Below are 12,739 nucleotides of genomic sequence, written 5' to 3'. Positions count from 1 at the left end.
ACACGGGCGTGTCGTGGCCGTGTAAGGGACACGAGACATTGACACGAGCGTGTATCTGGCCGTGTGAAATCCCCTGTAGGTGTGAATTAGAATTTAATTCCACACGGGCGTGTCCAAGGGTGCTTAGGCCGTGTGAGCCACACAAACCAGCACGACCAAGTCGAAATGGTCACACGGGCGTATTACCTTTCCACACGGGCGTGTGCCCTATTTTAAGGCAAATTTCTTAAGGTTTGTTTAAGAACCCAGAATGGTTCCGAATAGTTTTTACTGGTCAATTTGGGGCTTGTAGGCCCATAATAAGAAGTTTAAAGTAGAAATTGAAAAAGTTTTAATTTGGACCAAGTCTCAATGACTTGAAACTATTTGTATGCATGAGATAAAGTTAGGTAATGCCTCGTACTCCAACCCGTCATGGGTTACGGGTATAGGGTAGTACGATGGGACATTCTCGATGGTGTGACATTGGCATAGGGAATTCAACAGGATAGAGTTTTGTTGTAGACAGGCAATATGGAAGTATTTGGAGCTATTAATGAGTCCTTATTGAAGGGATCAAATTCCGCATTAATCAGGCATATTTTACAACTTCTGTAATATAAGGAAGATTGATCAATTGTTATGTCCCTAAGGACAAGAACATGGAAGCTGATAGTATCACCAAGTTGGCCTTTTGTAGGGAGGAGGGGCTACAGTTATATGTAACTTCTCCTCTTGTGTCATTCTAGTATTTTGTTATGCTTTTTCTTTGTTTTCACCAAGAAAAAAACATTACATCTCCTTGTGATGCAAAATATTGTAGAACATAATATTATTATTTTTTAGATCAATAAGATATATGTTGAAGGAAATCTTTAAGCGTTTTACATTATAACCATGGATAAAACCGAAATAAGATATGCATGTCATTGCATTATCGATATTCCTTGAAAGAATACATTACACTTGTATGATTGATGTATGAAATAGAAACCAGAAGTTCACTAGTGTTGGAATGACTGGTTAAAACATCCCAAGTCAATGATAATGTAAAATACTTTGATGATAATTTATATTATTATTTTTTAGATCAATAAGATATATGTTGAAGGAAATCTTTAAGCGTTTTACATTATAACCATGGATAAAACCGAAATAAGATACGCATGTCATTGCATTATCGATATTCCTTGAAAGAATACATTACACTTGTATGATTGATGTATAAAATAGAAACAAGAAGTTCACTAGTGTTGGAATGACTGGTTAAAACATCCCAAGTCAATGATAATGTAAAATACTTTGGTGATAATTTATATGAATTTTTATAGAAGGATGAGAAATTGTCTTTATTGTAATAATTTTCAGCAATACTAGTTTTTGGGGAAAAATATTGAACTAACACCAGCTAAAGTTAGAAGTCGTTTGCATTTTTAGATGATATTCAAATAATATATGAGATCATGTATCACATGAGTGCAACCCGAAGTTTGCAATATTATTCTTGAAATAATTTGATTGTGCACAATCACTATAGTATGTAATTTGTGCCAACAATGCTTGTGCATTATATCCTAAACTTGATTTTTCGTAGTTTTTGCTAGGATAACATTAAGTTGTCTATGCTTATATATGTTATGCTTAATGGTTAGCAAAACTATGCCTCCATTTAGTTGATTAATCATTAATATAAGAATAGTTTTACATTAAGCATGTATTTTTATATGCATTGGGTTCCGTGGAATTGACTTTAATTTATAAGCCATTAGATTTCATTTAAGAATATTTGGATGTGCAATATCTATTTTATATTCCACCATAATGCACTAAGATGGTCTATCTCTTGAGAAATGTGTCTATATTATAGTAAACATGTAGCTGTTTTCTATATATTTGAACAATGAATAAATAAAGTTAATTTCACATTTCACTATTATATCTTATGTGTTTTTGTCTTTCAGGTTTTGAATGCATAGTAAAATTGTGACAAACAAATATTAGTTCTTTGATTGTCTAAATTCAAACTGATGATAAAATGGCCCTATAAGAACGTTTACATTCGAGAAAGACAACTTACTTCACTAGATAAGCTAAATGAGTCTGTAATCCCGTAAAAAAATCAAAGTAAGCATTTGGTTCAAATACTTAGAAGGATTATTATGTCATCTACAATTTCAATTGGGGAGATGACTAGTTTTGGTTATCGGAGTAGTTGACTCCACGGGTAGAGACATAGATGTAATCATTGGATAATGATACATTTAATTGGACCCAAAGTGAATTAATTCTGAACCCATTTGTAAATTACTTCACTTGTGATGTTCATGTTATGATTTACCTAAAGCTAGAATTAGCCATTGGTCATGCATATGTAACTCAAGTACTTTGATATAAGTGGAAGCTTATGCTCTAAAGATGATCGATCCCATAGCCGATATGTTGGGTACATGACTTGTGTATGGCATGGATTTACTAACAACAATGAAATTCATAACTCAATTAAATAGTTAACGACACCCTCTCGCTAGCATTGTGTTGATTGATAAATATGGAACATGGTCACAGATTGTTCGTTCTCGAACGAATAATTTAACACAAACATTTGTTGGCAATGATCATATTAATCATTAAGAAGACACAATGGTAACAATAAGATAAAATATGATTGTATTGAGTGAGCGGATTTAACTCAAAAGAATCAAGGATATTATATGAGGGTAACACACATGACGAGGTCATTGGAAAAATCAGTTGGATAAATTGCTTTTGTAAAGAGTATACAATAACGATTTTTCAATCACGGTACCTCTTGTGGACTGACTCCATGATTAAGTAAATTGCGAATTATCGAAAAGAAGCTTCTAGACATAATGGCAATTACTCGAGCCTAATTATATGTGTCTGATTGGTCCTTCCACTAACTCAACAAAAGCTCGATCGGACTACATTTAAATTAGGAGAAAATTCTATGACTTTGGAAATATTTTAATTAAGTCAATTTATTCGATGTGGAATTAAATTAGGTGGTCGTGAGAATTTTTCGATTGGAGAATTTGAATTAAGAATTTTCTTGAAAAATTAATTTGGAAAAGTTCAATAATTTTTTGGAAAATTAATTTTGATCAAGTAAAATAAAATTAATTAAAATTAATATTCAAGTTAGACAATTGGCCTAATGGACTTGAAAATTGGATTTGAGATAAAAAAAATTGGGCCCGAGAACCCAAAATCGAGATCGAGACCTAAAAACTGGTTGAACCGGACTGGTGGTCCAACCGATTGCTGGACTAGACCAGTCGGGCCATCACTAGGCTCAGACCAAATCAGCAACAATTGAACCAGCTCGGGATGTCGTGAGGATGTTGCACCTATGATGGCACCACCAGACACGACGGTGCCAATGGGGATGACGACGACATTTCAGTGGCCAGCAAGTGGTCCTTCGACGATTGAGCAGTGGAGAAATCACACTTCTACTGGGACTCTACCGGATAATTTGATTTCAAATTAACTATTCAAAAATAGTATTATTTTAATATTAAATTAAATTTAATATTTATATTGAAAGTATATTATTAATTTAATATTGAAGTGATTATGTTAATATTAAAATTAATTTAATATTTATATTGTAGATAAAATTCTATTAATTTAATAAGATTTAATTTTGAATTTAATCTAATATTTATCTTGATAAGTATTATATTGATTTAATATTAAAGTGATTATATTCAATTATACTTGAATTCTCTAAACTATCCTCAGATAAAAAGAGCATTGGGTTGTTTTTTTCACATAGTTTAATTCAAGAGGAAGTTGTAGAGAAAAATTATTTAAAGAAATTATTTCAAAAAATTTTAGAGATATTTTATTATTTCAAAAAATTTTAGAGATATTTTTTATTTACAATTTGACCCAAAAATCTAGAGAAATTGTGAAATTACCCCACTGGTAATTTTGTAGAAATTTTTTTGATTTGAAGTGAGCTTACACTCAGTAGACGTGAGCTTGAGGATAGCGAAGAAAACTACTTGGTTGAAGCGTTCATCCTAGATCAATCGAAAAGGTACAATTTTGATTAAGTATTTATTACTTTAGATATCACAACCGAGTTCTTGTTTTTGGAAAAAAAAGTTAAAACTATGGTTTTGTAACATCCGTAACCCCCCCGGTCATCAGATTAGGGTCACAGGCATTACTAATCAATCAGAACATTTATTAACATCATAAGTCATGGTGTAAGCTAACTATTAACAACAATATATTATACAGAGACAGATCATGCCAATAAAATATTTTCATAATAGTGTTTTATACAATTGAATAATAATCATGCTATGCAATGTTAAACTTGGTCTTTTGTTGCCTGCACTCTTATCACAATTTATCTCATCCTGAAAGATAGAAGTTGGATACATAACAAGACTATTCGAATTATTAGCATCAAAGTATTGGTCTATACTCTGCCTATCTACTTTCGATGATATTAGTAGAATGACCTACTTCACCTAATTTAGGTTTGCTATTTTATTCCAAATCAGAGTAAAAATACTCTTACAATCCTTAATACAAGTTTACGGGACCCTAAAAATAGTCTAAAAAAAAGGGGCTAATTTGAAACAATTCTAGAAATTTAGGGTAAATTTCAAAAATACCTAAAAATAGGGGTCACACGGCTGTGTGAAACGCCCCATGTAACACCCTATACCCGTAACCCAAACCGGGGCGGAGTACAAGGCATTACCTAACTTGATCTCATGCATACCACCAATCTCAAATTACCGAGACTCGGTCCAAATTAAAACATTTTCAATTTCTACTTTAATCTTTTTATTATGGGCCTATGAGTCCTAAATCGATCGTTGATAGCTATTTGGAACCATTCCGGGTCCTTAAACCAACCTAAAAAAAATTGCCTTTAAAACAGGGCACACGCCCTTGTTGAAGGGTAACACGCTTGTGTGACCATTTCGGCATGGTCGTGCTGATGGTCCGTGTGGCTCACACGGCCTAAGCGCTCTGGGACACACCCATGCTCCACACCCGTGTAGAATTAATTTCTAATTCACACCTACAGGGGTTTTCACACGGCCTGACATACGCCCATGTCAATGGCCCGTGTCCCTCACACGGCCACGACACGCCCGTGTTAATAAACCGTGTCCCTCACAAGGCCACGACAAGCCCGTGTCCTAGCCCATGTGCAAAAACATGGACATTCTATTTCTAACGTCAGCATGCTTAAGATGTCACACGGTCAAGGTACATGCCCGTGTGCTAGGCCATGTCATTCACACGGCTGAGACACACGGTCGTGTCTATGCCCGTGTATTTATCATCATGCATACTGACTTGCAATTTTTACGTGCAGAGGACACACGACCAGACTACACACTCATGGGGCAGACCGTGTGTCACACACAGCCTAGACACACGCCCCTGTGTCTACCCGTGTGGACAATATAAGGCTATTTACCAAGCCTAATTGCCACCCTTACATACCTAGTTCGTACAAATACCAATCAATACCAAAACAAGCACAATTCATATGACCAAATCAGCCACATTAGACATTCATTCAACCATGAAAACGTATCTTTTGTAAACTCAAAATGGATGTTAGCCATCATTCAATGCTTAATACAAAATGAAGGGTTTCCAACCCAAGCCAACACATTTGGCCAATTCTCAAAGACACAATATAATAAAGTCTAAGTCCTATACATGCCATATTCAAAAATATAAATCCAACTATACCCAATACTTCGGTTGATAGTGTGATCGATATCTCTGACTTCTGTGATCCTTGAGCTAGTTAGTCGGCACTGTAAGGAAATAGAAAGAAAAGAAAGTAAGCATAAAAGCTTAGTAAGTTGCATATAAGTAAATATACAACAACAATTTATCAATAATCAACATGCTCATAATACCACGGTAGGCATAGACATAACTTACTCATTACCATCCATACAAGTCACATATTATATACAATGAGCTTATATCTTATACATACCAATTAGGTACCTGTGCCGCTCACAACATCGTTATACTTTCTTCATTAGCTTAAGAATATAACTTTCTCCGTTGAACCATTCATAATATTACCGAATATTCATTAAACCTTAAAAATGGGTAAGGTGCCGATGCCATGTCCCAGACATGGTCTTACACTGGCTCACATCTCAAGTCGATGCCATATCCTAGACATGTTCTTACACTGACTATCATCTCGTAGCCGATGCATGTCCCAGACATGTCTTACACTAGCTCACGCAAGTAACCCAACTGTCATGGCATGAATATCCGATTTACTTCCTAGGGTTCCAATGGGAATCTTACTATCTCAATTTCGATATACATTCTCAATTCCGCAATCAAGAAATTTATGCTATATCGATTTAATGATAATTCAAACACATATGGTAACAATATAGTTGTATTATTTACATACAACTTACCTTGGATTACAAAACGTACACGACTAGACGGTTTAGTCGATTTGCTAGGCTTTCCCCCGGTCTAGGTTTGGATTTGGAAATTCTTGATCTAAAATGTCAAAACGCACTCATTTAATCACTAAATAAAATTAAGCAATTAAAAATTCACATCTTCAGTAAAATGACCATTTTGCCCCTAGACTTTGGCAAAATGACCATTTTACCCCTATGCTCGAAAATCAATTTTTATCGAATTTCTTTGCATCTTAAGCCTAGCTAACTCTTTTTACTCTTATTGCAACTCCAAATTCTTTCTATTTCACACATTTATTAACTATTTTACAACTTGTGCAAAATAGTCCCTTTAGGTGTTTTCATGGTAACACCTTTCACAAAAGTTGTCTATTACACAACTAATACTCATATTCTTCCATAAAATTTCAAAAAACACCCTAACTAATCTCATGAAAAAACCCTATACCTTCAACAATTTTGCAAGATATACCCCTCATTTGAAAGCTCATGCTTCAAGGGTCTCAAAAATACAAAAAGCATCAACAAAGGACATGGAAATCACTTGCTTCTAGGGATGTAAGTTGCTGCAGATTTTGAAGTTAAAAACCCCCAAAAATGGCTGAAATTTGGTTGAGAAAGAAGATGGAAAATGGATGATATCATCTTTCTTTATTTTATTTCCTTTTTAATCAAATAAGCCACCCAATTCCACCTAACCTTGAAAATTATCTCATCTCTTTCTCATGGCTGGCTATGCTATCCTAATAGGGTCTAATTGCCTTTTAAAGACCCTTAATTTTCCTTCTCTAGCTATTTGACACTTGTAGCTATCAATTTAGGACTTTTGTATTTTATGCAATTTAGTCCTTTTCGCAATTAGGCTCACAAATTTTAAAATTTCTCCACCAATTTTTTTATGCACTATATTAAACATGCAATGACTCCAAAATAATAATAAAATAAATTATTTGACTCTAGGTTTGTGGTCCCGAGACCACTATTCTGACTAGGCCTTAAATCGGGCTGTTACACCCCAGACTGTGTGACTTTCGAAGTTGGGACACACGGCTGTGTCCCAGCCCATGTCTCTGCCCGTATAACTCACTAACTTGAGACACACGGCCATGTATCAGCTCATATGTAGGCCCGTGTGGGAACTACACTTATACTGTTTTAAAACATGTTCAGGGAACATGCCCATGTGTGTTGCTCGTGTGTGACACACGACCGTGTGACAGACTGTGCCTTAGGCTGTATGTACCCAAATGTATCTTAAAACTCAAGTTTACCAATTCATACTTACTTGGAGACTAAGCGAATCAATTACCAACCATTTGACCTATTCAAAACACAATTAAACATGCTCAAAATAAGCCAAATCAATCATCTAATATGCCTAACCAATGTACACTCATTGGTGCCACATTCTATATAATCAAACATATTAGCAAAGCATCAACCATTCAAAGCTTTTGTTTATACCAAATTTTGCCATAATTGGACTGACATTTAGCTACTTAAGCTACTAAACTTTAAACTAACACATACTAAAACATTAAGCTAAACTATTATACCAACATAGCCTTAACCACTACCATATATACACATAATCATCATTTCACTAGAAACCAAAATATTATCACATTATAAACAACCTCAAACAAATACTTCCTAGGTACATGCCATTACAATTTAAACACCACCACACTTGAGCTTGGGATTCATTATTGGATGCTATGTTGACGATAAGCTGAAAGTACCTAACCTGCGCACGTCAAACAAAATCGTACGTTGAGTATAACTCGGTGGTATTTCTATAATCTAAACATAAAAGTAAAATACAATACAATTACATGCTCAAGTTATAGTAAATGATGTTATGCAATATTATCTCAATCATAATTCAATTCATTTCATACTTCATTAAACATCATTCCTTAAATACATATCCATTCACTACTTTAGTTTCCAATTCGCATTTCATTTTATATTTCACTTCATTCTATCACACTTGCTATTCAATAGCATTGCCATTTTCAAATCATTACCACCTCAAGGCATTATCTCGAGTTTACTGTTTACTTACTATATTAACGTGACTCGAATTCAGACATGTGGATTCTAACCATCTTATTTTCATATCAAATCCAATATCCCGTACAATATAAAATATAAAATATACAATATACAATATTTTATTTTATGACCATGCAATTTAATACATTGTCACTAATAATCATTTAGTTCAAATTCACATCTCATGAAATTGTTTCAAAGGAATAACTCACCTTTTATATATATATATATATATATATATATATATACTTACCAAATAATGCAATGTATTATAGAAACACAAATCGTATATTCCGAGCTACTCGACATTGACCTTATCTTTTCCCTTCTTAGTTGAGGATTCCGGAACGACGTTTGCTACAAAATAAAATAATTACAATAGGTTAATAATACACAACTCAATTCATGAGAAATTTCAAATTTTCTACTACATTTTGTTTAGTTTTCAATTAGTCCCTAAACCGAGACTAATTTTAATCTCCACATTTGACATCTAATTTTTATACTAATTTCACTCTAAGCTAAATTTAGATCCCTATTTTTCAATTCTACCCCTAAGTTTTGAATTTTTTACAATTGAGTCCCTATTACTTAAAATCAATAATTAACTTTACTATTCAGTCCTTTTTCACTTCTAACTTTAAAATTTATCAAATTAACCCCTAATACTTAAACTACTAAACACTGAAAATGTCTCCAATCTTAAACAATACTAAAAATTATAACTTGGGTCAGATAGCTCTAAGTACCGGGATTCCAAAAACATAAGAATTACAAGAAAATGGGACTAATTTGACTAACCAAGTGAAGTTTGAAGGCCTAAAACCCTTATGACCTTGCGTTTCTTTCTCCTCTTCTCTTCTTTCTTTCTTTTCTTCTTTTAATTTGCATGCAAATCTCTCTCTTCCCTTTACTTTCATTCCTTTTTCTTTTATTTATTTTCATTTTCATTATTATTATATATACATATATTAAAGTTAACTTAATTTATATAATATATATTTAATAACATAATATTAATGATATTAATCCTATAACCTTCCACTTTAAATGAAACAAAAGTATAATTGTTATTTTAGTTCCTTTAATTTATTTCAATCTATAATTCAACTTTTAACACCTACGCGATTCGGTCCCTGTACCTTAACAACTCCTAATTTCATGAAAATTACTTATCCAAAATTTAATTCATCTCTAATATAACTCTGTAAATATTTAATGAAAATATTTATGAGTTCAAGTTATGGAAACGATGTCCTCATACCTTAATTTTCAAAACCACTGACTTTAGGATTGATACACTTGTACATTGTCTAACTTTCCAAATAATTAAAATGATTAGAACAAACATCAATATAATACTGTAATACACTCGTAAATATTAATAACTAATATTCACAAATTCTATCATCGAAAAGTAACATTTTGAAACCACCATTTTTGACTTCACTGACTTTTGGAACATTACAATTTTTCTTTTAAAATTATTTTCCATTGCGTTTTCCAAACCTGATTTTTCATCAATTGGTATCAGAGTCAAGTTGTACTCTATCTATAACTATAAACAGATAATCAAAATAGATTTCACCTCTTCTTGAATGATTTGATTACATGAAAAATGACATTCTTTAGATCTTAAGTGGGAGAAGGTCCTTAAACAAGACCTACGACCTCCATTGATGGTCCCTAAGTGATAGCATGATAAAGTTTTGAGCCGGTTCCTACCTTTGCCGCACGTCAAAGTAAAATTTATCATGTGGGTTTAATAGATGAGATTTCCATTTAAGGACAACTAGTCATGCATTACTCTTAGCGAGATTGTCCCAAGATGACTCACAAATGAAAACATGTTCATGATGGGTGTCGAGTCAATGGTTACACACTCAAGATCGTCTCTTATTAAATAGTTTCCCAAGAAATGATATTTAAGCTAGAGATGATAGCCAAACGTTAAACGATCATTGACTCATGTAGAGTCTTAAGAATTAAGATTCATTAATTGATTGTATATAATCAATGATCTTGCTAGTTAATCATGGTACCCCAAGACGACATAATTGATGGGTGTGAGAATGGTTGTGGCAACACGAAAAATGTTTTTAAATGTTTTAATGCAAGACACATGTGTCATACTGCATTCTTGATATGTTGTTGAAATGAACATATTTGCTTAATACAAATATAATAATTAGTGAGTCTGTATTGTTTTTCAATTCAAATAAGTCTTCTACTCCTCTTATTAACATTCTTACTGTGAATAAATTGAATGAGGATAACTTTTGAGAATGGAAATGAAACTTGCTGATAGTAAACACAAATTCGTCATTGACAAACATTGCCAACTTAAAGCTCAACCCAAAGTGAGAAATCGCTAAAGAGATTCTGATTCGATTACTCGATGTTATATGTTAGCAAGCATGAATAGTGTGTTGTAAAAGCAACACAAAAAAAATTCATACTACCAAAGAGATCATGACAATTTTGGAGGATTTTCTTGGAGGCCAAGTTGCATTGGCTCGACAATCCACTATTACAAATTTGATGAACTCTAAGTAGAAACCCAGCACTCCAGTCAAATAACATATACTTAAGATTATGAGATTCTTTGCGGAAGCGGAGGACAATGGGGTTGAATTAGACATGAACACTCAGATTAAAATAGTGTTCAAATCATTGACCAATGATTTCACTGGCTTTAGGGTCGTTTATAATTTGGGGAACAATGCGCTTACCTTGACTCAGCTCATGAAGGAATTACAATCTTATGAGTTGATACTGAATGGTGGTAACTTGGTTCAGGAGAAACTTGATGCAAACTTAGTTGTGGGCCCTTCGTCCTCTAAGGGGAAGTAAAAAGATAAAGGTAAGGAAAAATTGACTAAGACTTCGATTCCACCTTGTGTGGATATGAAGAAGACTGAGAAGTAAAAATATCCTAAAAAGATCAAATGTTTCTTTTGCAATAAGAAATGGCACTCTAGATCAAATTGCAAAGAGTATTTGGACTACCTAGCCGAAAAAGGCAAATGTATGGAACTCTTTGTGGTTGAAGCTTGCTTAGTGGAAGAATCAATTAAAAACTGGGTTATTGATTTTGGAGCCACTAACTATGTGTGTGTTTCTTTATACGGGTTCAGCGAAACGAGAAGTTTGTGTGATAGGATCCTCTCGTTGCAGACCAGAGATAGGAGCTATATTTCAGCCGAAGTAGTGGGAAAAGTTATTTTACATTTTGATAATTTTAAAAAGATTATTTTAAAGGACGTATTTTATGTACCTCATTTTAAGAGGAATTTAATTTTTGTAGCATGTTTATTTTATGACAGTTATTCCATACATTTAATAAAGAGATTGTTATTCAAAAAAATTATTTTTTAATTTTTTAATGGATGGATGAAAAATAATCTCTATTTTATCAAACCAAATAACTACTTGGTGCTTTAAACTGAAATGGTGAATAAGAAGCTTAAAACTTCTCACTCTAATGAGAGGTACCTATGACACTTAAGACTTGGTGATATTAACTAATAAAGAATCACTAGATTCGTGAAAGATGATCTTTTAAGTATACTTAAGGAAGTTAGTCTTCCACAATATGAATCTTGCTTAGAAGGTAAAATGACTAAGAGGTCTTTTAATGTGAAAAGTACAATGGCCAACCAACCTTTAGAACTTGTTCACATTGATGTATGTGGTCCCATAAGCATCAATGCCCGGGGAGGTGACGATTATTATGTAACTTTCATCGACGAATTTTTTCGATATGGATATGTTTATCTAATGCACCATAAAAGTGAAACCTTTGATAAATTTTGAGAGTTTCGTGTGGAAGTGGAAAAGAAATTAAGTTTATCCATAAAGAATCTTCGGTCTGACCAATGTGAGAAGTACTTGTCCGACGAGTCCTTAGGATACCTCATAAAGATAGTTGGTTACGTCTAGCACTCCACAGCAGAATGACGTAGCTGAAAGAAGGAACATAACCTTGCTTGACATGGTTCATTCAATGTTAAGCTATTCATAATTCTTCTGAGGATATACGATACAAATGACTTGCTATATTCTAAATGATGTGCCAACCAAGTTTGCTTGTAAGACACCTAATAAACTGTGGCATGGAAAGAGACTCGCTCCAAATCACATTAAAACATGGGATTGTCTAGTACACGTTCTGGATAAGGATGCAAAGAAGTTGGATGCACGAACAGAACTGTACTTTTTTGTAAGATATT

The sequence above is a fragment of the Gossypium arboreum genome, chromosome 4, assembly GCF_025698485.1.
Source record: "Gossypium arboreum isolate Shixiya-1 chromosome 4, ASM2569848v2, whole genome shotgun sequence".
Classification (NCBI taxonomy): domain Eukaryota; kingdom Viridiplantae; phylum Streptophyta; class Magnoliopsida; order Malvales; family Malvaceae; genus Gossypium; species Gossypium arboreum.
This window is presented reverse-complemented; position numbering follows the sequence as displayed.